The sequence below is a fragment of the Gobius niger genome (assembly GCF_951799975.1).
Source record: "Gobius niger genome assembly, chromosome: 1".
NCBI classification, from domain to species: Eukaryota; Metazoa; Chordata; class Actinopteri; order Gobiiformes; family Gobiidae; genus Gobius; species Gobius niger.
This window is the reverse complement of record NC_136852.1, coordinates 6,837,580-6,861,168: the sequence shown is the minus strand read 5'-3', so window position 1 is coordinate 6,861,168 and position 23,589 is coordinate 6,837,580. Positions and strand designations below refer to the sequence as shown.

General features: G+C 43.0%; 1 protein-coding gene and 1 long non-coding RNA gene across 2 annotated transcripts in view; one reads left to right on the top strand and one right to left on the bottom strand.

Moving 5' to 3' along the window:
* The window catches only part of gbe1b (glucan (1,4-alpha-), branching enzyme 1b), a 268,303-nt gene that overhangs the window by 35,374 nt on the left and 209,340 nt on the right, over positions 1–23,589 (bottom strand). The gene's annotated exons all lie outside the window — the stretch shown is intronic.
* On the top strand, positions 21,130–22,968 carry LOC306977214. The gene is made up of 4 exons (XR_013793814.1): positions 21,130–21,266; positions 21,334–21,489; positions 21,561–21,653; positions 22,651–22,968. It is a non-coding gene; the product is annotated as an uncharacterized lncRNA (long non-coding RNA).

The window sequence follows — 23,589 nt, the reverse complement described above, 5'->3', positions numbered from 1 at the left end:
ACATTATTTCATGAAGCTGGGATGATTGTTTTTGCTCCCTTTGCATTTCACTTGCTACTGACAAATGCTTTGGTCCGACATAAACAACACTATGGGATAATGTCATCAGGTGCTTGGTTTGCTTGGACAGGTGTGAGGGCTGGCCAGCAGGAGGCAGAGGTGAGACAGGGAGCTCTCAATAGAGGATTAGAAACATGAGCATAGTTACATTCTTTATTGTCCAAAGAAGATGTTTAGATTAATAAATAAATAAAATAATGTTTTTTTTCTATAATCGAACAGCCCTAGATGTTCCCGTATAGTGTACAGGGTAGTGCCACATTCTGACCATAAGAGCGAAGAGGAAGCTTCTAAGAATAGAAGCGAAACCCAGTCCAATCAACAATTCAAGCTTCACTTCCATGATAACAGATGTTCAGGCTTCATGCAGATCGTCAAAATTAGGTATTTCAGATGCGAAAATACAATATTTTAAATGCCACAAACACCCAAAAACGTGCAGATTTCTTTCATGAAAGTCGGATGTGGCTGAATAAATTCTCTCAGCTGTTGCCCAGACTCGTTTCTAGCTCACATAGACCTTCAGCCCACCCCAATTGTTCACCTGAGTCCATTAGAAGCTCATCAGCCGGAGTTTAGATTGAGACAAAGTTGAGACGTGAACAGCGTAAGCCGCCAGTGCTAACACTGCACTAATTTAGTCTTCTTGGTTCACGCTGGAAGATAATGCACATATGGGCTGTTTTTCTTTCACATATGCTGCGTTTAGGATGTAGATCTATGGTGCCAAAAGAAGCTCACTCTAATACAAGAAAATAAATTGACAAGAACAGCTTAAAGAATTGCAAACACTCAGACAAACAGATGGAAGTTTTGATTTAGTGCAAGCTGAAACCTAATTCCGAGACAGGTGTGCAAGCCTCCGTGTACTCCGGTTTCCCCTACCACTAAAAACATGTATAATAGGAGAATCCTCCAGCCAGGTGATTCTGACCATCAGCCTGGCTCCACATCTGGAGACGGCTCCCTGGGTGCTGCATTGCTATCGCCCACTGATCTTTAACCTCTTAACCCCAGCCTTAACCAACTGCATTTTCTTTGGTTCAGCTTCACCCAAATCTAAAAGGTTACAGGCTATAAGCCAGGGTAACGCTTCATTTGAAAGCTAAGATCTACCAAACTTATCTAAACTAATCTTTTTCCTTGCCTTCTTCCTGTGTTGTCCCCATTTCCCTTGCCCCATGTTTTTTTTTGGTTTTTTTTGTTGCATTTTCATAGTTTTTTTGTTCATCACAGAGCTCCCAAAATCACACATAAAGTGTATTAGAGAGTTTTTTCTGTTTTTGGCACTCAGTGTGTTAAGCTGAGAAATGAGAAATTATTTTGTCACACCTAATGTATCATTTGAAATATTTGTATTACAGAATTTGGGTCCAAAATTTGACATGTAAATAACAATAATACACATACATACCGATAAATGGCCCCCGTAGAGACTTAATCTAAGCAGAATTAACCTAATTAACCTGAAAAAAGCGTCAAAGTAGAAACAAAATGCGCCAGAAAAGCAACAAATACACAATAAAAAAAGGAAAAAACAAATAAGTGACAAAAGAGTGACAAAAATGTGCTGAAAATGTGACAAAAAAGCCACAAAAACAATGAAAAAGTGACGAAAAACAGCTCTCCAGTCAAGAAGCCTCATTTCCGAGTTATCCAGAGTGTTGCTAATTTCTGGACATATTTTTTTTGTAATTCAAGCAGTTCTTATATTTGAAGAGTTACGCGGCGCTAGGCTAGTGCTAGGCTAGCGCATTTCTATAGAATCAGCTAGCCTGCATTAAAAACAGTGTGACCCGCTCCACAGTGCACCTGAGGCAAATCACTTATAACACCAGACTAACCATATAAATGTCTGTGTCGATAGAGTAATTTGAACCATTTTGCATTTAAAATAACTTATATTTGAGCAGCATCAGCTTCGTGGTTGTATAAGCTACGCAGTCCCTCAAAATGTGGTAATTCATGTGATACAAGGTCAGTTATATTCCAAAAGTTATTCTATGGACACAGACATGTATATGGTTAGTCTGGTGTTATAAGTGATTTGCCTCAGGTGCACTGTGGAGCGGGTCAGACTGTTTTTAATGCAGGCTAGCTGATACCATAGAAATGCGCTAGCCTTGCACTAGCCTAGCACCACGAAACTCTTCAAATATAAGAACTGCATGAATGACAAAACAAATATCTCCAGAAATCAGCAACACTGAGGCCCTATGTCAAAAATCCTGAAATATCCCTTTAAGATTTGGGTAAATGCGAACAGAAGAAAATGCGCTCGGTTAAAGCGTGGGGGGGTAAGAGGTTAATTACTGTTTATGCTTTTAAATGCCCTACAGAAACACGAATGATCCGCTGTGTGCCTGGACCATTAGAAAGTGCATTACAGTGAACACTCTGTGCTCTTGCGCCGCCTGAAGCCACAGCTGTGTGTGGGCTGACGCGGCCTCTCTGACCACTCCAATGACTCACCCAATCTGGACGGAGTGTCGTGCCCAAGGACACAGCAACAGCCCGCAACAGGTCGGAGCTGGGATTGAAAAAAAAACAACACACGGTGGCGTCCTTAATTGAAGTTTATGCAACCTTTTCCAACAACTGCAAAAAACAATGTTGGAAAGCTTCAAAATTTTCTGCAAACAAACCCCTCTCCTCAAAACGCCCACAGTCACATGCCTGTCCACTGGCGAAAACCTTCCTGCCAATGAGCCCTAGTTACAGTAATTTAGTCCCTGGCAAACTTTTTAAGGAAGCGCGGGGCCACACAAATTGGCAGTTGCCGGCGTTTTGAGCGATTAAGTCTTTGTTAGCCGCTAACGGATGAGCGCAACAGCTTTCCGTTCAGCTGGAAACTATTGTAATCGATACGGCCTTTGTGAATAAAATGGTTGAGATTGAAGGGAGGGGTGGGAGGGGTGGGTAGTGGCACTTTTAAGAAACGCAATCAATCCTGTCCAATGAGCGGGAAAAAAGCCGGGGAGACTGATGATTAGTCCCTCTGATGACCCGAAAACAATCTGCAGGCTGTGAGCGCAATTGCCCGCTGCTCGTGTCTCCGTCGGCCGTGTGGTTTCTTCTGGCTACGGAGGAAGTAATGGAAGCCTGGCAGTGTGCGGCGCGCATTGGAGAAATGTGCCGCGGCCTTGTAAGCACTTAACGACCAAATATGGGCTTTTGGCTTCCTGCAGTGTAAAAAATGGATTTCGATATCATTTAAATTGGGCTGATTTGAGCTGAATAGAGAAGTTAAGCGGTGATTTATAACTGGTTTCATTTATATCAAGTAAAGTTGCCGGTGGAATGAGGGAATTTAACAGATGTCTTTTCTCAGAACGACAAATGCGTAGTCACATTTTGGTCAAAGTTGAAACTAGACAAATGAGCTAGAACCAAACAACAAAACCACACTAGTGCTTACTCATAGACGCAAATGACCCAACAATGTTTTGTGTTTCATCAAGGCTCAGAACAAAAGTTTTTGAGTGAAAACTGGCAGAGGCTGAGCAGAAACACGGTGGGGCTAAGAGCTGAAAGACACACTTCTTCAAATATCCCACTTCAAACCGTGAAAGTTGGAAGTCGTTCAAAAGAGATGGGCACCATTACATTTTTCTTTCCGATACCGCTACTTCAACAATACTTGATTTTCAATGCATATACTAAAATATTCGTCTAGAAGCAGAAGCAGAAACAGAACAATAACCACTTCCTCTAAATCCTTTGCTTGAGCCAAGTAGTTTTCTTTAATGCTGTTCCTGGACCCAACAGGCATCAAGTAAGTAAATGCTTTATCTGTCATTGTACAACCGTACAACGTAATAGTGTCCAGGTGTTAGTCCTGAGCCACTGCGACTGAGCCGCACTGCCACTGTGGGTCAACCTGACCAGCATGTTATTGGAGGTAGCACTTGGAGGAAACCTGGTCGACTTAAGTCTCCGCTGATCCTCGGTGCAGCGCCTCCTGAGTTTGTCCCTGTTTCAGAGCGTGGTGTCCTGCACTGGCCTCCACTCCCTGCACTCCACAACAGTCGTTCACCATCTTCTGGGAACAATAGCATGTGTGGCTTTATTGTGAGTCTCACCCGGATACCTCCTTCTTTGTCCCTTCCTTGTTTCCTGTAGCTCCTCTTGTGCTGCCTCCACTGTGCTGCAGGTGTGGGGGCTCTTGGTGCCTCTTCAGTGTCTCAGAAGAAGACGTTTATAGCTCTCAAAATAGCTGATAAGCTGCTGTTAACTTTTAAAAAGCTGCTTCTTCAGGACCATCATTTTCCTCTCTGCGGTAAAAAAAATCCACTGATCCCCACAAAAACACGGCAAAGACGTACAAAAGCATCCAGTAAAACAACATGGAGCACAGAAACCACAAATGCAGCTTGCAGAAAAAGGCAAAAAATCTAGCTGTACCGAGAGAGGTTGCTGCCTGTTTACATGTCGCCATGACATCGTACAAGACTTTTTTTTTTCTCTGTACCTTTAACGGTACTCAGTTCAGTAAAATCTCTAAGCTGTTGTCCAAATGTGTTTCTCTTCTCTTACAGACTCTCCCACACATTCAGCCAAAGCTCCGACCGGGAAAGTTAAATGAACAGGCCACCGTTTTTCGTCAATCGCCATGGCGACGTGAAAACAGGAAGTGACCTCCCTCTCTCCTGGTGCAGCTGAATTGTTTGCCTTTTTCAGTGAATTGTTTGCCTTTTTCAGCGAACTACGTTGTTTTTCTGGATACTTTTGTGCGTCTTTACCGTGTTTTTGTGGAGGTTTGGTGGATTTGTTTACTTTGAGAGTCCAAAATGGTCCTGAAGAAAGCAGCTTTTTGAAGGTAAACAAACTGCTAGCTTATCAGCTAAACCCATTTGAGATCTACAAACATCTTCTTCTGAGACACTGAACAGTGAAGAGGCACCAAGAGCCCCCACACCTGCAGCACGGAGGAGGCGTCACAAGAGGAGCTACAGGAAACAACAAAAGGGACCAACGAGGAGATGGTGATAGACTGTGGAGGGAGCTGTGCAGGAGGAAGAGGAAGGACGAGGTGGAGCTGACCAGTGCAGGACACCACGCTCTGAGACGGGGACAAGCCCAGGAGGCGGTGCACCATTTCAGATGATCAGAGGAGACAGAGGGCAGCTACAGTTTCTCCATCCTCCAAGGTCATGCGGGTGGAGTGGCTGAAGGACAACGAGATCATCGACCCGGCCGAGGACAGGAACTTCTACATCACCGTGGACACAACCTGATCATCAAGCAGGCGCGTCTGTCTGACACGGCCAACTACACCTGTGTGGCCAAGAACATCGTGGCCAAGCGCAAGAGCTCCACCGCCGTGGTCATTGTCTACGGATTTCCCATCAACCAGTGCTCCTCCTGTGACCAAAACAGTGAAGATGGCGGCCGCAACACAACGATCTTTCACCAAAGAAAAAAAAAAAAGAGTGGTGGGCACTGAATGGGTGCTGCTGCCGGATGCTCTCTCATCGAATGCAATTTCTCCATCTGTGAGATCAATAAAGTACCATCTTATCTTATCTTTTTCCAAACTGAGATATGTTCTTACCTGAGCTTAGACGAGTTGATGTGTACCTGTCTGGTCTTCGTGCCCGTGGAAAAGCTTGCTCGCTTCCAACTTCACCCCCGTTTGGAGCTATAGGAATATGCTGGGAGAGGCCAAAGCTAACATCATCTATGGTCATTGTGCGTGACTAAGGGCATGCACAATGACCAGACAGGTACGAATCAACTAAGCTCGGGTAAGAACATATCTCAGTATGGAAAAACGGTGGCCTGTTCCTTTAAGTGTTGAGAAGTGAACTAGGCGGACCACCAATGAAAACACTGCACTAATTTAAACCAGCTTGACATTAGTTTAATCAGAAAGATGAATAACTGGTCACCTTTTGAGGGGGTTTTGCACCACCTTGTAAAAACACATCTTCTCTCATGTCCGGGCGTTTTCGAATCCCGAAATTAGCTCTTTCTAAAACACCGATTTTTACCCATGAGGTATTTTTAGTTGCTTCTCTAAAAGGATAATATATAGGACCTGAAAGCTGCGTTTGCGAGCATTTCCGTCGCTCATCACAGTTCATATGGAGTTCACGCCTTTTGATGGATGAAAACGTCTTCCCGGAGTACAACACAACAGCGAGCATATTACAACTCTTGCACGATCCATCTTGTTTTATCCGCATAATTCCAGATAATGGCAGACTTATTGCTTACACACTCGGCGCGTCTCTCCGTCTACATTGTCAAAAGTTATCGTCACGAGCGCTCGGATTATTCTGAGGAGCATTTAAGCAAGACAGACAAGAGCGAGAGGAGAGAATGATGACCTGACACGATGTGGAGACGCCCGAGGGTGCGGAGTAAATCAAGGACCAATATGCCCTGACAGGTGCGGCTTTCATGACGAGCTTCCTTTTCCTACTCAGGTTTCAAACGCCTTAAGCAGCCGATAACGCCGCCGGTCGGAAAAATCTGTCCACCGGAGAAAGGGGAAAAATATATATATATATATAAAGAAGGCAAAAGCTGACACTGACTGCATTTTAATGGTTGGCAGAGAGGAGAGAAAAGAGGAGACAATGGGGATGAAAAAGAAGCGCTTGTCAGAAACTGGAGGAGGCCAAAACCGACACGGTGATGATGATGATGATGATGATGGCTGTATCGCTGGGGAGGATGTTTTAACTTTGAAACAAATAATTTAAAATGGAAATCTCAGGCGCTATCAATAACTCCGCAGCCCCCTTTCCAAGTCGCTCTCCAAAGGCTTTACTGCACTTCCACATATAGGAAACAATCTGCAAGCGCATCGTTGCATAAGTAGACATGGGCTTTCTCGATCTTAATTTAGATCGCTTTGTTGCTCCGTAAAGATAATTGCGTTGAACTACATGAGTGCAGAATAACTCGCTTCATATCCTTTGTAGAGAGATAGCAGATCAGGTATAATCTATTTCCATGTTTTAGCAGCAGTTTTTGCAAACTTTTTTTGTTGGTTTCTTGACATTGAAGATATAAAACAGAAGTGTCTTTGAGGCAAAAGAAGCTCTGTGCCATTTAGGTTCTGTAAAAGTAGTAGTTTAGAAACCCCTGAATTATAAAGAAGGGACCTGGATGGGGCCTTTCTGTGTGGAACATGTTCTCCTTGTGTCTGTTATTGGAAGTCGGGGAACCTGTAGCACTCGGAGGAAACCTGGCTGCCTTCAGTGTCCGTTGATCCTCTGAAACGGTGAAGAGCCTCCTGGGTTTGTCCCTGTTTCAGAGCGTGGTGTCCTGCACTGGTCAGCTCCATCCACCTCCTCCTTCATCTTCCTCCTGCTCAGCTCCCTCCGCTCCACAACAGTTTTTCACCATCTTCTGGGAGGAGCTTAGCAGATGATTTGTTTGATTCTCCAGTGAACGTCCATTAGCCAGAACAATGGCATGTCTGGCTTAACTGTGAGTTTCGTGAGGGGCGACGGTGGCGCAGATGGTAGAGCGGGTCGTCTCATGATCGGAAGGTCGGGGGGGGAGTATGAATGGGTGACTGGATCCTTGCTGTAAAGCGCTTTGAGTGCCTAATGTAGGTGGAAAAGCGCTTTATAAGTTGAGACCATTTACCATTTTACCATTTCGCCCGGATACCTTCTTGTTTGTGTGGGGGCTCTTGGTGGTGTGGGGGGTCTTGGTGCCTCTTCAGTGTCTCAGAAGATGTTTAAGGCTCTCAAATTAGCTGATAAGCTGCTGTCACAATAATTACTATATCGACTTATCGTTCAATAAATAACAGATAAACGATAGATTTTTGGGCTCGATGTTTAACGTCTGTACATTTATTAGCATTTCCCCCCAATCTTCTTTGTAAAACTTGAGAAATTGAGTTACATTGTTTTCATGTTTATTGCAGCTCGTGAGGTACTTTAGGATGTGATGCACTTTTAGAACAAAGGTTTACTGTCATTTTTCTGCCTGAGAGTTGACAGTATCTATCGTTAGAGTCAAAAATATCGTTTATCGCGATACTTTCCTGCCTCAGTATATCGACCTTCAATTTTGTTACCGTGACAGGCCTACGTCAGTCTATCCCCGGAGCAGCTGTGGCTACAATGGCACGTACCACCACTGAGTACGGTGTGAATGAATAACTACATTGTTGGCCTATTCACATTTTCATTTGTTTGCTGGTTCAAGGGTTTGTCTGAAAAAGATAAAAATAAAATGCAAAAAATCTGCTCTAAAGTCGTCGTAGTTAAACAAAGAGACCTACAGTCTCTATGGGAGGAGCAGGCGCTGAAGAAGCTGAATGTATCTCGGGTTGGCCTCTCCATACTCCGTCCTCTGAGTTTTCGCTCACGCCTTCTGGACGTCGTTTTCATGCACCTTTTCGGAAAACAAATCCTTTTCCCCAACTCTTTTGTCTCCTCTGTCACTGAGCTGTCGAATTCTGAAGGGTGTGTGTTTACCAAGTGACATTGACATTTTTGAAATGTGTCCTTTTTTAATCATCTACTATTGTCTGTACTGTTGGAAGTGACACACAGTGAGTGTGAGGTGTTTGTGCAACATCTGTCAGGGGTTGCAGCAAATTAATTGCCCTTGAGGGATCAATAAAGTTTTCTGAATCTGAATCTGGGCATTGAGAAACTTGGTTTGTAAAGCACAATACAAGTATAAGCCATTATTGTTAACTTATAGGACACACATTCTGCTTAACAGCTGCTTTAAAATATGTGGTCTCAACATGTCTGCCTCCCTCCAGCTGATGTTACAGATTATATATATATATATATATATATATATATATTTAAAAAAAAAAGATCTCACAAAGCTTTTCGTTTTTTTCTTTAGACGCAGCTTCCCTGACCACATACAATGGCAGTCACACACCTTTGTATATTTACAGATTTTGTGATTGGACTTTGTGACAGTTTGAGTTGTCCTTGAGCAGGAAAGGCACCATATAAATACATTTGAACATTGAAACATCTGTGGGTGAAGTGTTTGCCCAACAGAACGAACAAGGAGTTTTGGATCGAACCGCCAGCCTCCCGGCGGAGGTGGGTAAAGCCAACATTCACTTATATAAGATATATATGTTACTTTAAAACAACTTTAATCAAGCAGAAAGAAAAAGTAGTGACACAAATAGTTGGTCAAGCTGGTGAAAACCCAACTTGAGCCTGTGAGTACTGAATAATGCAAAAAAAAAAGTTTTATATAGTGCTTTTTAGAGCGTAAAAGTATAATTTATGTTTTGGTGACATCACATAAAGAGACTAGATGCAAGTTGGTCATTTTATACTCACTAATGCCACCTCAGGTCTTATGCGTAACTGCAGTCTCTATATTAAGCTTGTGTCTGACGGCACTTCAGACTCGAAGCAACAACTTTTTGAGTGACAGTGCAGGATTTTAGAGGCAGTTGTGGTGAACAGGTCTGGGCTCATTCTACACATAAGGACATGGCTGGAACATGTAGGGGGATGAAAATACTTAGTTTTAACATTTTTAAACTCCCTTTTAGTCCCTTTAATGATATTTTCAAACAATACACTGTGAAATTGAATATAACACGTCAGAAAATACAAGTAAACTTCTTAACCCCCCCTTAACCGAATCCATTTTCTCCAGTTCAGCTTTACTTAGATCCATAAGGTCACAGCCTCATTTGAAAGCTAAGACCTAAAAACTGAGCTAAATGGAGGTTTTTCCTCACATTGTTGCCGCGTTGTCGTCACTTTTTTGTTGCCCTTTTGTGGCTTTTTTGTGTAACTTTTTGCTTTTATGGCACACGTTTTTGTCGCTCTTTTGTTGCATTTTCATCCTCATCTTCATCTCATTTTTGATGCATTAGACCAGAGGCATTTGACCCTTTTTTCAAGAAGGTTTTAAATTTGGGTAAAGCCAAACAGAAGAAAATGGGTTCTGTTCAGGTGGGGGTTAAGAGGTTAAAATTTAGCTGACTCTAAGGGCCAGAACTTGTGACTGGCGCAGTCCGTGCGCAACTCTAAACGCAACATAATACACGCGCGATCTTGCATGTGGCGCACGGGGCGTTTTTTAAGAAAAAGAGGCCGACTGGTTCATTACAAGCAGCACTCGCGCTACTCTTCTATAGCAACCTTCACATTACCGTATGTTCCTCTTTACATGCCTTGCCTTGTCTTCTTCCTTAGAATCGACGTCAAATTGAAAACAAAAGCGAAATTGCCTTGAAAAGTCTGTTTGAGTGTAGGTTATGCACGGGCTTACTTTGATACTGTTGATCAACGCGCACACCCCCAAACACCAAGACAACAACAGTTTTCCATAAATAAACCACACGTGCCTTCAAGTGCCACAACACCACGTCTAATCTGTGTTTTAAGGAGACATTTCCATCGTGTGTGAGTCTTTACCTCCTGATGATGCTCCTTGTGCAGCCACAACTCAGTCCAAAAGAAAGACATTTTACAGGGCGCATTGCAACTTTTTTTTTCAGCCGCTCCAAGAATCCTGCAGCTGGAGCGCAAATGTTCCAATACGCTACAGTTTTCTTGCAACTACTCCATAACTCTGCAACTCCTCCGCAGCCGATGTGACAGTTTCTGATCAAGTAAATCCTGTACATTTCGTAACTTTGCGCATTCGAACGGTGTCTATTGTGTTTATTTCTTTTATCTTTATTAAACATTGCGCGCTGCATCACGCATGTTACGCGTTTACAGGAGAACCCCCCCTCTCGCAAACCACCGCCTCCCGCAGGTCTGGGGAAAGCATGGGCTGGGGGCGGCACCACAACATCGCAATGCGAGTCTGTCCCCCCCTCCTGTCCTGCCCACTTTTTGCACCAGGTATGACACTGAAGATTGCAAGGAGCGCCACCCGTCTGCTTCCTCGGCTGCTCTACAGCCTGCGCCATGAACCACAAGATCTGGCCCTAAATGTGTTTAAAGTTTCTGCCCGGTGGAAAGAATAACAATATTACTTAAGCAGAAGAAAAAAGTCCTGCATCATAGAAGAACAGCTACTTCAACAAGTCGCCGACGCATCATGTGGAAGCCTGTGCAGTCAGATATTTTCACCTGGCCCGGATTTCTGCTCGGATTCTAAATAATAAGCAATGAGACGATGACGGCGGCGGCAAAGAGAGACCGTAAATATGTGAGCGGTGAAAATACCAAACGCCTCTGCAGAGATTTGAAGCGGCCAATACAGAGCCCACTTTCCAAGCCAAAGCAGCAAAAAAAAAACATTCTGCTCAACAACGTCAAGCACAGAGCAGACATCTCTTTCAGCGTCGGCTAAACCAAATTGAAATGACACTGTTTTGGCGGCGCGCGGTGTGGGCAGTTACAGGAGGCCATTATCCCGGCGGCGCCGTGTCCAGAGGCTCGCGGAGGGGGGGTGGGGGGCAGATGAGGAGCCTGACCCCCTCCCTCCTCACACACAGGTGCAGTTAAGTGTAAGTCAGGCTGTAATGAAAAAGCACTTTTGGATCTTTGAGCGCGTCTTGTTTACCTCCTCTGGCTGTGAGTGGCACTTTCATCTGTCTTCCCTCCTAATTGGATCCAGCGCACGCGTTCCCCCGCTGGAGGATCTGCATCTCCTCCAGAAAAACGCGCCGCGCACTCTACCTTCTCCCACCGCTGTACGTGTTTACCGCGCCGCCTCGCTATAATGACAGCTCCGGTTCTTCGCCCTGGTATTTATTTGCATTTTTCCCTCTCAACCCACCCGGTGTCTGAGGCCTCGCCTTAAACATCAAAGGAAGCACCGGCGGGGAGAGATGGGGATCCGTCTAAATGAAAATAAACCCTCAAAAACGGTGTGAGCGGCACTATTAGAGATGAGCCCGCCACGGCAGCCGCAGACAGACCGGGAGGGAGAGCGAGGTGTGTAATTAAGAGCGCAGGCAACACGCTCGTCATTAACGGGAGCATGAGGCCAGCGCCTGCACTCGCATTACGGGGATTAGGGCTGGAGGTTGACAGAAAACGGCTTCATTTTGTCCCGCTGTCTTTCAGGTGGGATTCACAGTCTTTCCATTACAATTTATGGCGTCATTGGAAAAAAAAATCTGACATTTTTTCGCTCAAACAATTACTCAGTTACTCACGGTGCTCAAGAAACATTTTCTCCAAGTACTTTTTTACTTTTACTTGAGTCATTGTTTGGGTCACCACTTCCTTTCCTTGTACTTGAGCGAAATTGTTTCAAAGTAACGCTACTCTTACTTGAGTAAATATTTTGTCTACTCTCCTGAGCTCTCCTGGACCATGCACACTACATCACTGGTCAAGACAGAGGGGCTATAGAGAGCATCCTAACCATCACTGTGTGGTTCTTCTACAGAGGGGCTATAGAGAGCATCCTGACCATCACTGTGTGGTTCTTCTACAGAGGGACTATAGAGAGCATCCTGACCATCACTGTGTGGTTCTTCTACAGAGGGACTATAGAGAGCATCCTGACCATCACTGTGTGGTTCTTCTACAGAGGGACTAAAGAGAGCATCCTAACCATCACTGTGTGGTTCTTCTACAGAGGGACTATAGAGAGCATCCTGACCGGCTCCATCACTGTGGTTCTTCTACAGACGGACTATAGAGAGCATCCTGACCATCACTGTGTGGTTCTTCTACAGAGGGACTATAGAGAGCATCCTGACCAGCTCCATCACTGTGTGGTTCTTCTACAGAGGGACTATAGAGAGCATCCTGACCAGCTCTATCACTGTGTGGTTCTTCTACAGAGGGACTATAGAGAGCATCCTAACCATCACTGTGTGGTTCTTCTACAGAGGGACTATAGAGAGCATCCTAACCATCACTGTGTGGTTCTTCTACAGAGGGACTATAGAGAGCATCCTAACCAGCTCTATCACTGTGTGGTTCTTCTACAGAGGGACTATAGAGAGCATCCTAACCAGCTCTATCACTGTGTGGTTCTTCTACAGAGGGACTATAGAGAACATCCTGACCAGCTCTATCACTGTGTGGCACGGCGCCTGCACTGCCTCCTACCGAAGGAGCCTCCAGCGCATCGTGAGAGCAGCGGAGAAGATCTGTGGAGCCCCTCTCCCTTCTATTAAGGACAAATACTCCACATGTCTCACCCATCACACGGTCTCTTCAAGGAAATGCCTTCAGGGAGGAGACTGCGGAATCTACAGGTCAGTTCCAGTCGACTGAACAGTTTCATACACAAGGCCATCGGGAAGCTGAACTCCCAGGAGAAAGTCGAATCGCTCCCCCCATATCCTTGGTAAGATGCTTTACCCACCTTCTCTCTGTGCAAATGTGAGTATAAAGTGATTAACATTGAGTGGGTTTTAATTAGAGAGGACCGGTGAACAGTTCAGCGAGAAATCAAGTGAACGGCTGCCAGTGAACGGGCTCATTGGCAGAACAATCATCAAACAAATGCAATCGTTTTGGAGCTACATTACCCGTGCGTAGTGGGCAGAAAGACCGTCTCTTCCCCTCTGTCAGTCTCACGGAAGAACGAAAGCAAAACGGACCTCAAAAGGCACGCGTTCAGCACAACTAGCTTTCTTGAGTTAGATTTGTTCAGGCTCAAATTACTTTCACTCCTACACCTCAAACTTCCAAAAAAAACCTGTAACATTCTAAATGCCGACAAGATCTCACCCGTCAGACACCGAGCGGAGAATTTCTGCATTTGACCGGTGTTAGGACAACCTGTCTGGAGCGTGTGGGCGGCCGCGTACAGCAGGAGGAAATGGGCAATATTGACCTGTCCTCGGGCGGGAGCGGGCGGACAGTCAGGTCAAAACACCTCAAACCTGGACTTCCACACATTATGCATTACAGAGCAGCAGGCCAGAACGTAGCAGAGATGTCGCTCTCGTCTAAACTGGTAGCAAGAGGTCTAACCAGATAAACATAAAACCCAGGGTGTGGCTCTCAGACCAATTGTTAGTGGCCCTCTGGCTTCTTGTTGAATTGGCACACATCTCCAGAGATGGGACTTTTTACTGCAAGTTCCATAAATTCACACAGTTAAAACTTAAAAAACTATCATTTTATTGTGAGACAGAGCTGGCATTAAAGGGACTATACGGAGTTTAAAAATGTTAAAACTAAGTATTTTCCTCCCCCTACATGTTCCAGCCATGTCCTGATGTGTAGAATGAGCTCAGACCTGTTCACCACAACTGCCTCTAAAATCCTGCACTGTCACTCAAAAAGGTGTTAATTCGGGTCTGAAGTGCCGTCATGCACGAGCTTAATATAGAAGGTGCAGTTATGTGCAAGACCTGAGGTGGCAGTACACTGTAAATGTTAATACCAACCTTACATAAGTGAATTGATAATAGTTTACTTTATTTTCCCCCAAGTGTTCTGTTTACCTACTCACCACAAGTAACCCATACATTCATGTCAAAAACAGAGTTTTACATGATATGATCAAATTGCACTTACTGAGTATTGTACTGTTATTCTTTATTGTGTTTCTGCATCAACCACAACTTAAATTATGAGTGTAAAGTCAGTATTTTACGTAAGCATATAAACAAAACAATGCTTATATTCTTTGAGTAAGTGTAAGTGACATGCGCAGTTCAGTTTTACACCACATGGCGCCTCTAATCACTTCCTGTCTTAGCGGCCATGATCTTCAGAGCACATGGAGTGGAGGACTTGAATGTGTCTGCTTGGTAAGTAAATCTTTCTTTTTTTTAATTTTCTAACTTTCGCTTTTTAAACGATGTGCATATTTTAACTACTTCTGTCAGGTGTAATGTGTATTTAGTGTCTATCAGTGGTTATGTAGGCCTGTGGCATACGGTTTTCCCACAATGTGCCTATTTAAAAAAAAAAATTCAAATGTGTTCATAACTTTAGACATTTTATCAATGTTAAAATGAAAATTATTTTTTTGTATGGGCGAACTGAACACACGCTTGTTTATACAACGAGTAGTTCCACATTCTCCTCCGGGCTGCTGCCTCTCTCCCCGGGCTACCTGTTACTTGCCTCCGTCTGACTGTAGCGAGTGCGCCGCTTTCAATTTGTCTGAAACTGGATGTTATTTTGCAATAGGCAGCATCTGCCACGCTATGTGTACATTAGATCACTTTTTTTTAACCGTGTGGCGGTGGCATTCATGTGAGGTGCTTCCACATTCTCCGTGCTCGCCCCGCTCCACTTCGCCCAGTCCTCCGCAGCAAATGCGTTGCTATGTTGAACGTTCAGAAACAGTTCACATCGTCCACTCCGCTCCGAGTGGCCTCCGCCTCGCCACGATAAAAATACGGATCAACCATCCTATTTTCAGGTCCGTCTGTGTCCCGGCTCGGGCCGTATCAAGCTCCACAGTTCAGATCGCACCAAACGGGAAAGAGAACGACAACAATCCGTATTTTCAAAGTAAACACCCTCTAAGCGGACTTTATTTTAACAAAAATGTCACTATTTCACACAAAGTGACCTCGATAGTTGCCTCTGCGGAGTTTGATATCACAATCACACGACGCGATGAAGCTTCTGTTGCTTCACGTAACTTTTTTCTGCCTCTCCCCCGCGCATGAGGGGCACTGGCTTCATGCTTAAACGCGGTATAGCTCGCATGCTCATAAATAGTTTATTATTTGATTGGGAGTTTTATTTCTCAAAGTCGTTGCTTTGTGCGCGTGCTCCTCGTGGAGCTGGAGCACTGGCGGAGAGGACCGGGGCGGACTGAAGCGTAGACAGTGGGCGTTGATCTCGCAGCCAAGTCGGGGGGAGTGGAGCTGAGCGCACAGGTGGATGATGTGGAATCCCGGGGTAACGAGAGTCGCGTAGTTGTTTAACCGGGGCGAAGCCTAGATAATGAAATAAACCGAGTGTCATATGCTCAGCTCTCCGCGGTACTTTCCGGGCTGATAATGGAAGCTTGCTTTCGCCTGCAGATGAGCGTCGCAGCATTTTTATTCTGACTGCGGTTCCTTAAAATTAGCTTTACCCATAGCGAAGTAGGCCTACCGTTTATTTTTCCCTTCTACCCTCTTCACAGAATAAAATGGATAATTTAGTAGCTACTTCGTATGTTGTTCTCATGATGCAAGCCCATGTGGATTGTTAAAACGCAGAAGTGTAACTCTAGATGTAGGAGCGTCCTGTGAATTGTAGGATGGTGAAACGGGTGAAAGTGAAGAGCTACATTTATTTGCGCACAATTTCGTTTTACAAATTGTTAAACTGCAGATCAAACGGAAGGAAGCTGTTATATAAGTCTCATTTTAATCATTAATGTGTCGTCTTAGATCAATTATGGCTCCAAGTTTGGGTTATCTTGCTGACTTATTTTATTTATTTGTATGTGTTAGGCGTATTCTTCTATGTACTGTATTCATGACATGGACAAATGTTTATCTGGGAAGATGCAAATTAATTGCTCTTCTGGGTGAAGTGAAGTCTTCTGAATCTGAGTTGAGAAAGGGAGTGCCCATCATTCTTTAGAAAATGTACATGTAGATCACCGCTATATTGATAAATGTGACAAAGCATGAAAAGAAAAGCCTTTCCAGTGCGATGATGTGTTTCAAATGCACTTTGTAAAATGGGCACAAGAATCCTGATCCTTGATCCTTTTTAATCGTGTCTCAAAAACACTTTGTCATTGACTTCGGTATTGAGCTTTTATTATTTTAATGTTTCTCAGAACAATCTAAATATAAGCTATTTATGTTCATATTCTCTGTTTTAGACTTCAAGTAAAGAAAATTAAGTGAGGAGCATGACCTACCATCTTGATGCAAACGGTAACAAATCCACATTTCATCAATGAATGTTTGTTTTGTTATGAGTTAACAAATAATTAAATGTTCTTATTTTTATTTTTTACAGACTAGCTGATTAACAGTCTTGATGCAGTGGCCCTGTAAGTTTTGCAATTTTGTGGCTGAAAAAAGGGGGTACTTACTAAAACATTGCCGCTTAAAACATGGGAGCTACACTCGATCATCACAAATACCATGTCTCCATACTGAGTGTCCTTGTACATTTAAAACCTTCAATGCACTCAAACTGCATTTATCTAGATGGCACCAAGAAAAGGAACAAGAAAAAGATCGTTCTGTGTATCACTGCCAGTTGTGCGACTTTGTTGAACCTTGCACTGAAAAAGACTTCTTTACTCATTTGCGAGGACATATAAAGTTAAAACAAAAAGTAGGCTGTCCATATAAAGGCTGTTCTTTTGAGAGCAATGTTTATTCGACTTTTAATTCTCACAAAAGCAAAGAGCATCCAGTGCAAAGTAAACAGTCATTGAAGCCTGAAATAGTCTCTGAAGAAAACATACTTGAAGGTCAAGCCCCAGATGATGCGTCTGATGTCTTAAATCCTGAAACAGAATTGAGTGATACTGACTTGGATTTAACTGCTGGGAATGACAATGAAGATGATTTGGAGAAACAGTTGGAGCATAATTTGGCTGCCCTTTTTCTGAAGATGTCATCCATTTTTAATATTTCTGAAAATGCCCTGCAAGAAGTTATTGAACAGATCAACCAGATCTTTTTGCTTTCGCAACCATTGTTGCATTCTTCACTGCAACATATTATAACTGAGCATTGTGGGAGTGTTGATCCTTCTGTTATGGCTAAAGTAATGGTGGCTTTAAAGGAACATAATTTGTTCGTAAAATTTACATCAACTGGAGGATCACTGTCAACTACCAATAAAAGGAAATCTTTCATTTCTGAAGAGTTCCCTGTGGTAAAGCCTGTTGAGTACATCATCGAAAATGACCAGACGATTGTATATGTCCCCATTCTTGAAATGTTACAGATCTTGCTGAGAAACACAGATATTCTGGAGGAGGCCATGTCAGAAAGACCAGAGAGGTCAAAGGACTTTGAGTCGTACAGGGATGGTTGCCGCTTCAAAGAAAATTCATTTCTTACAGAATCTCAGTTTCGTATCGCCCTTTGCTTGTATCTAGATGATTTTGAAGTGGCTAACCCTTTAGGAACGTCCAGAAACAAACACAAACTCTGTGCGTTTTACTGGACGCTATGCAACATTCACCCTAAACATCGCTCCTCTTTGCATTCAATCCAGCTTGCCTTGCTTTGCAAGTCGAACAAGATCAAAGAGTTTGGCTACAGCAAAATATTGTCACCTTTGATTCAAGACCTGGTTTTCCTTGAACAACACGGCGTTTACATTGATAAGTTAGGAACCAGTGTAAAAGGAACTGTGCTATTTGTAGCTGCAGACAATTTAGCAGCACATTCATTGGGAGGTTTTTTTGAGAGTTTTACAGTTAATCAACCGTGTAGATTCTGTATGGCAAAGCGAGATGAGATACAAGTGAAAGATGTGAGAACAGGATCTTTTGTAAGAAGAACTCCAGAAAGTCATGACAGACATGTGCAAGAAGTAATGCAGGACCCCACCAAGGCACAGACATATGGTGTCAAAGGAAGCTGTCCACTTTCAAGTAATCTTTCAAACTTTCATGTTGTTGATGGATTTCCGCCGGACATTTTGCATGACCTTCTGGAAGGTGTGGTTCCTGTAGAAATTGCTCTATGCCTCAATAGTCTAATCTCAAAGGGATACTTTTCTTTAGAAACGTTAAATGTCTCCATCAAGAAGTTTCCCTATGCTTTTTCCGACAAAACCAACCAACCACAATGCATAAGAAAGAATTGTTTCGCCAACAGAACTATAGGAGGCAATGGTCATGAAAATTGGGCTCTTCTCAGATTCTTGCCTTTTATGATTGGCCACCACATCCCAGAAAGAGACAAAACCTGGGAGATTTTACTGATCTTGAAAGATATTGTAGAATTGACTGTGTCCAAGACTTTCACCGAAGAGTCAGTTCAGTACCTTGATGGCAAGATTGCTGACCACAGAGATTTGTTGAAGCAAGTCTTTCCATCAGAAAAGCTTAGACCTAAGCACCATTACATCGAGCATTACCCTGAAATGATCAGAACCTTTGGGCCATTATCTAATGTGTGGACAATGCGTTTTGAGGGTAAGCACAAGTTTTTTAAGAAGATCGTGCGTTATACTCAGAACTTCAAAAACTTACCATTGACTTTGGCTCTGAAACATCAGAATATGATAGCCTTTCACTTGGCTAGTAATTCGTTTTTCCGACCTTCTTTTGAAGTTGACAAGGTGAGATCTGTACTTCTTGCTACATTTCCTGATCGTGTGCAACAGACACTTCGGCAAAGATTTTCTCTTCAGGGTACAGTCCTTGTTGCTGCCTCAGCATCCGTTGATGGTATCAAATATGCAGCTAACATGATAGTATCTGTTGGATCTTGTTCGGGACTGCCAGATTTTAGACAAATTGACAAGATTTTGATCATTAACACTAGTGTTGTCTTTGTCTGCCGAAACACCACATCATGGTACGATGAGCATCTTCGGGCATATGAGCTTTGTCACAGCCGACTGCCAGACCTGACCGTGACAGAGTTGAATGAACTTAATGATGCATTCCCCCTCTCTCTGTACACAGTTCGAGGAAAAACCTATATTACACTGAAGCATTTCATATTATGCAAATAAATAGGTAACATATATTTCCTTTTTTTTTTTTCAGGGAAATAAACAACGGCTATGGGAGTGATGCTGCGAGTCATTGTCAATGATGACGATATAAGGTATTTGGGTAATTTTGTACGACAGTCCCGTTTTGATAGGCGTGGAATTTTTTGCCAGTGTTTGCATAGCCAAAATGAACCAAATTGTGGACACTGGGGTCAAGATTAATTAATCACATCGGGGTATCGATGCTTTAGTGCATCCACGCATCCCAACAGTTAACACTTTTCACCTTATTCCACCCTACCTTCTTTTTTTGTCTTTTTGCCGCGGATCGGCACTTCCATGGTATTGCAGTAACACTACAGTTCTACATGGATAAAAAGCCCTTTTAGCCGCACAGAGAAACAGTGCAAAGACCAAATGTTGCCATGAGTTAGTTTTGGGTTAGTTCTGGGGTCCAATTAACCTGTTTTTGTCAAAAGATGGATTGAAAGAATCAGAGTTCCAGAGTAAATAAAAATATTCCACATTCCAATAAACCCTATTTTGTCCCTAAAAACAACCCCCAGCCTGAGTCTAGTCTCAATTGCACCTTAAACTTTGAAGCCCAGTCATAGCCCAGCTGAGGTCCTCCCAAGTCTAACCCCCACACAAATATAGATACCAAGCGAAAGTGATCAAATTACTGATAAGCCTGAAAAATCAAGGGGCTTGAATTGTTATTTTTTTTCTATACATGTTACTGACAGGACTCTACTCCCCAGGAAACTTGTACTACAAGAGAGGCCTGTGACACTTGATGGCTTAAAAGACCAACTAAGAGGGCAACTTAATCTGCCATACGACTTCAAAGTGCAATATGAGGATGCAGATTTTAGTGCTCTTTGCAATTTGGAAAACATCAATGACTTGCCTCAAAACAAAGCAACACTAAAAGTTATCCCTTTAGTATGTCTGGAACTTTCCTCTGTGTCTTCTCCAACATCACCAAGTGCATGCAGTGAATCAAGTTGTGCAGACACACTGATTTTGTCAAGTGCTTCCTCGTCGTCCTCATCATCTTTAACACTGAGAGATAAAGAGTGGCCTGAGTTCTTTGACATACCAAACTTCTCCATTGATATTGGATACCGATTAAGACAAGGAGATCTTCAGTATCTCAAAAATGGAACACGCTTGATACTAACATGGGATGTGAAGCACAACATCATAGAAAGGTTAGCTGAGGAGATCTACACTTTCAAGGCATACCCTGATGACGAGCACTTTGAAGGTGTGGCCAAAGCTCTTATCAGCAAGCACCCATGTCTGACAGAACCTTCACCTCCAGGATGGATGAACTGGAAAAGTAAACTGAAATTTAGGATGAGTTACCAACGGAAAAAGCTGAGGGAAGTAGGTTTCGAGGATGTGACCATAAATGGAAAAAGAAGAAGCAAAAGTTTTCCTGAAGGGGAAGTCTCCAGCAAAAATGTGAAACGTCCCAAAAGAGGGGAAATAAATTATTTGCCCAACTTGCCAGAGGGAGAGGACCTTCCAAGCATGGAACATGCAAGAGTATCAATATCCGCAGAAATGTCAAAAAGAAGCCAAAACCTCAGTAGGATTTCAAGTCTTATGGAACAGACATTTTCGTTCCGACGACAAGAGATTGTGAAGAATGCACCACCAGTCAAAGACATGTTAGAGAGATGGCCAGCGCTCTTCACAGAACGACAAGTAAGTTCATATGATGCAGTCATTATGATGGATTATAATTTTACATTTTAACGTTTGTGTGTTCTAGGTATTTGCTGAATTTGGGAGAATCACCAGCAAAAATGTTGAGGGTGACTTTTTTGAAGCCATCGACCAACATAGTCAGAAACTGATAAAACTCTACAAAACAAAGACCGGTGCAGTTGGACAGAAGCTGTCAATGTTGCTGCAGAGAGATTATCTGGTAAATAATTTGTTAATAGCACTCGAATCATATACATATATAGTACAAATAATTTTTATTTCAAAATTTAGGCCAGTGATGTAAGTGAGCAACGGAGCGTCGTCATCAAAGGCTTGGCAGTAGTTCTTGGTGATGACCCCAGCCAGTTCTTCAAGACAACTTCTGTGAGTGCGGGTTTATGTTTTTATCAAATGAATCGCTCTCTCTGCCTCTCTGTCTCTGCCTCTCGCTCTCTCTGCCTCTCGCTCTCGCTGCCTCTCTGTCTCTGCCTCTCGCTCTGTCTCTGCCTCTCGCTCTCTGCCTCTCTGCCTCTCGCTCTCTGCCTCTCTGCCTCTCGCTCTCTCTCTGCCTCTCGCTCTCTGCCTCTCTGCCTCTCGCTCTCTGCCTCTCTGCCTCTCGCTCTCTCTCTGCCTCTCGCTCTCTCTCTGCCTCTCGCTCTCTGCCTCTCTCTCTCTCTGCCTCTCTCTCTCTGCCTCTCGCTCTCTCTGCCTCTCTCTCTCTGCCTCTCTCTGTCTCTCTCTCTCTGCCTCTCTCTGTCTCTGCCTCTCTCTCTCTCTGCCTCTCGCTCTCTCTGCCTCTCGCTCTCTCTGCCTCTCTCTGTCTCTCGCTCTCTCTCTCTCTCTGCCTCTCGCTCTGTCTCTGCCTCTGTCTCTTTACCCAAATCTAAAAGGTTGAACAAAGTGTGAAATAGAGACAAAAATGAGGGGGTTAAGAATTTGGCTTTTAACCCCGCTTTAACCGAACGCATTTTCTCCAGTTCAGTTCTACCAAAGTCTAAAATGTTACAGCCTGTAGGCCAGATTAACGCATCAGTTGAAAGCTAAAACCTACAAAACTGATTGGAGCAAATCTCAACAGCGCTCAAAGCAAAGTCTATATCATGCTGCTGCTATAATGATTGTTGCTGTTCCCTGTCTGTCTGACTTTAAACCACGTCAGACAAACGAGACTATGGTGGGCTGCCATGAAGTAATGCATTGGTCTAAAAAAAAAAAAAAAATCCAGACAAGTTTGAGCTTAAAGTTGCAACGAAGCAATATTTTTTGCAAGTAATCTGTTTAGTTGTTCAAGTTGGAGCAAATTAGTTCTAATCGAACAAACAAATGAAATCAACTATGTGTACGCAAGAACAAAGCTAATATATCCTTTTATCCCTTTCAGAAAACATCAATGGATGAGACGGTGGCGACGGTCGTTATGGGTGTGCTCACAGTAGATGAAGATGACTTTGGTGGTTCTACCAGCAACGCCGAGACCTTCCACCAAACAAGTAAAACTAATGTGGTCGTCATTGAGGGAAACGTTGTTTTAAACAACATCAGTGACCTTCCACGGGCATTTTGTCTTTTTTTTGCTCTTACCTACGTTTTACACTTGGACTATCCTAAATCGATGCACAACACCTTCAAGTGCATTCAGTCCGTGATGCTTGGATTAGGAAAACAAAGTCTACCGTCCAAACTGTTGACCCTAAAGAACTATTTGTTAGCATAGTTTTCTTGCGGTACTTCAAGTTTCAGTGTTTAAGGTCATGGTCCAGGTTTTTTCACATTTCACAGTTTTATGACACTTTTTTAAAATTTTGTTTTGCTTTTTTTTTTTTTCTTCCAATTAGTTTTTATACAAGATTTTATAATTGGGCAAAGTTTTCACTGTGCTACTGTATACTTGCATTGTTCATTGCAAAAAATAAATAAATGCACTTTTGTTCTAACAACTTGTTTTATTACACATGCAGAAATATCGGGTATTAAAGTTTTTAGGATATACATTGTACAATACTATCACCAAGAGTAAGGTTTCATTAATGATTGAGAGTAAACTTTACTTCATAAAGAGTAAGGTTTCATTAATGATAGAGAGTAAACTTTACTTCATAAAGAGTAAGGTTTCATTAATGATTGAGAGTAAACTTTACTTCATAAAGAGTAAGGTTTCATTAATGATTGAGAGTAAACTTTACTTCATAAAGAGTAAGGTTTCATTAATGATAGAGAGTAAACTTTACTTCATAAAGAGTAAGGTTTCATTAATGATAGAGAGTAAACTTTACTTCATAAAGAGTAAGGTTTCATTGATGATAGAGAGTAAACTTTACTT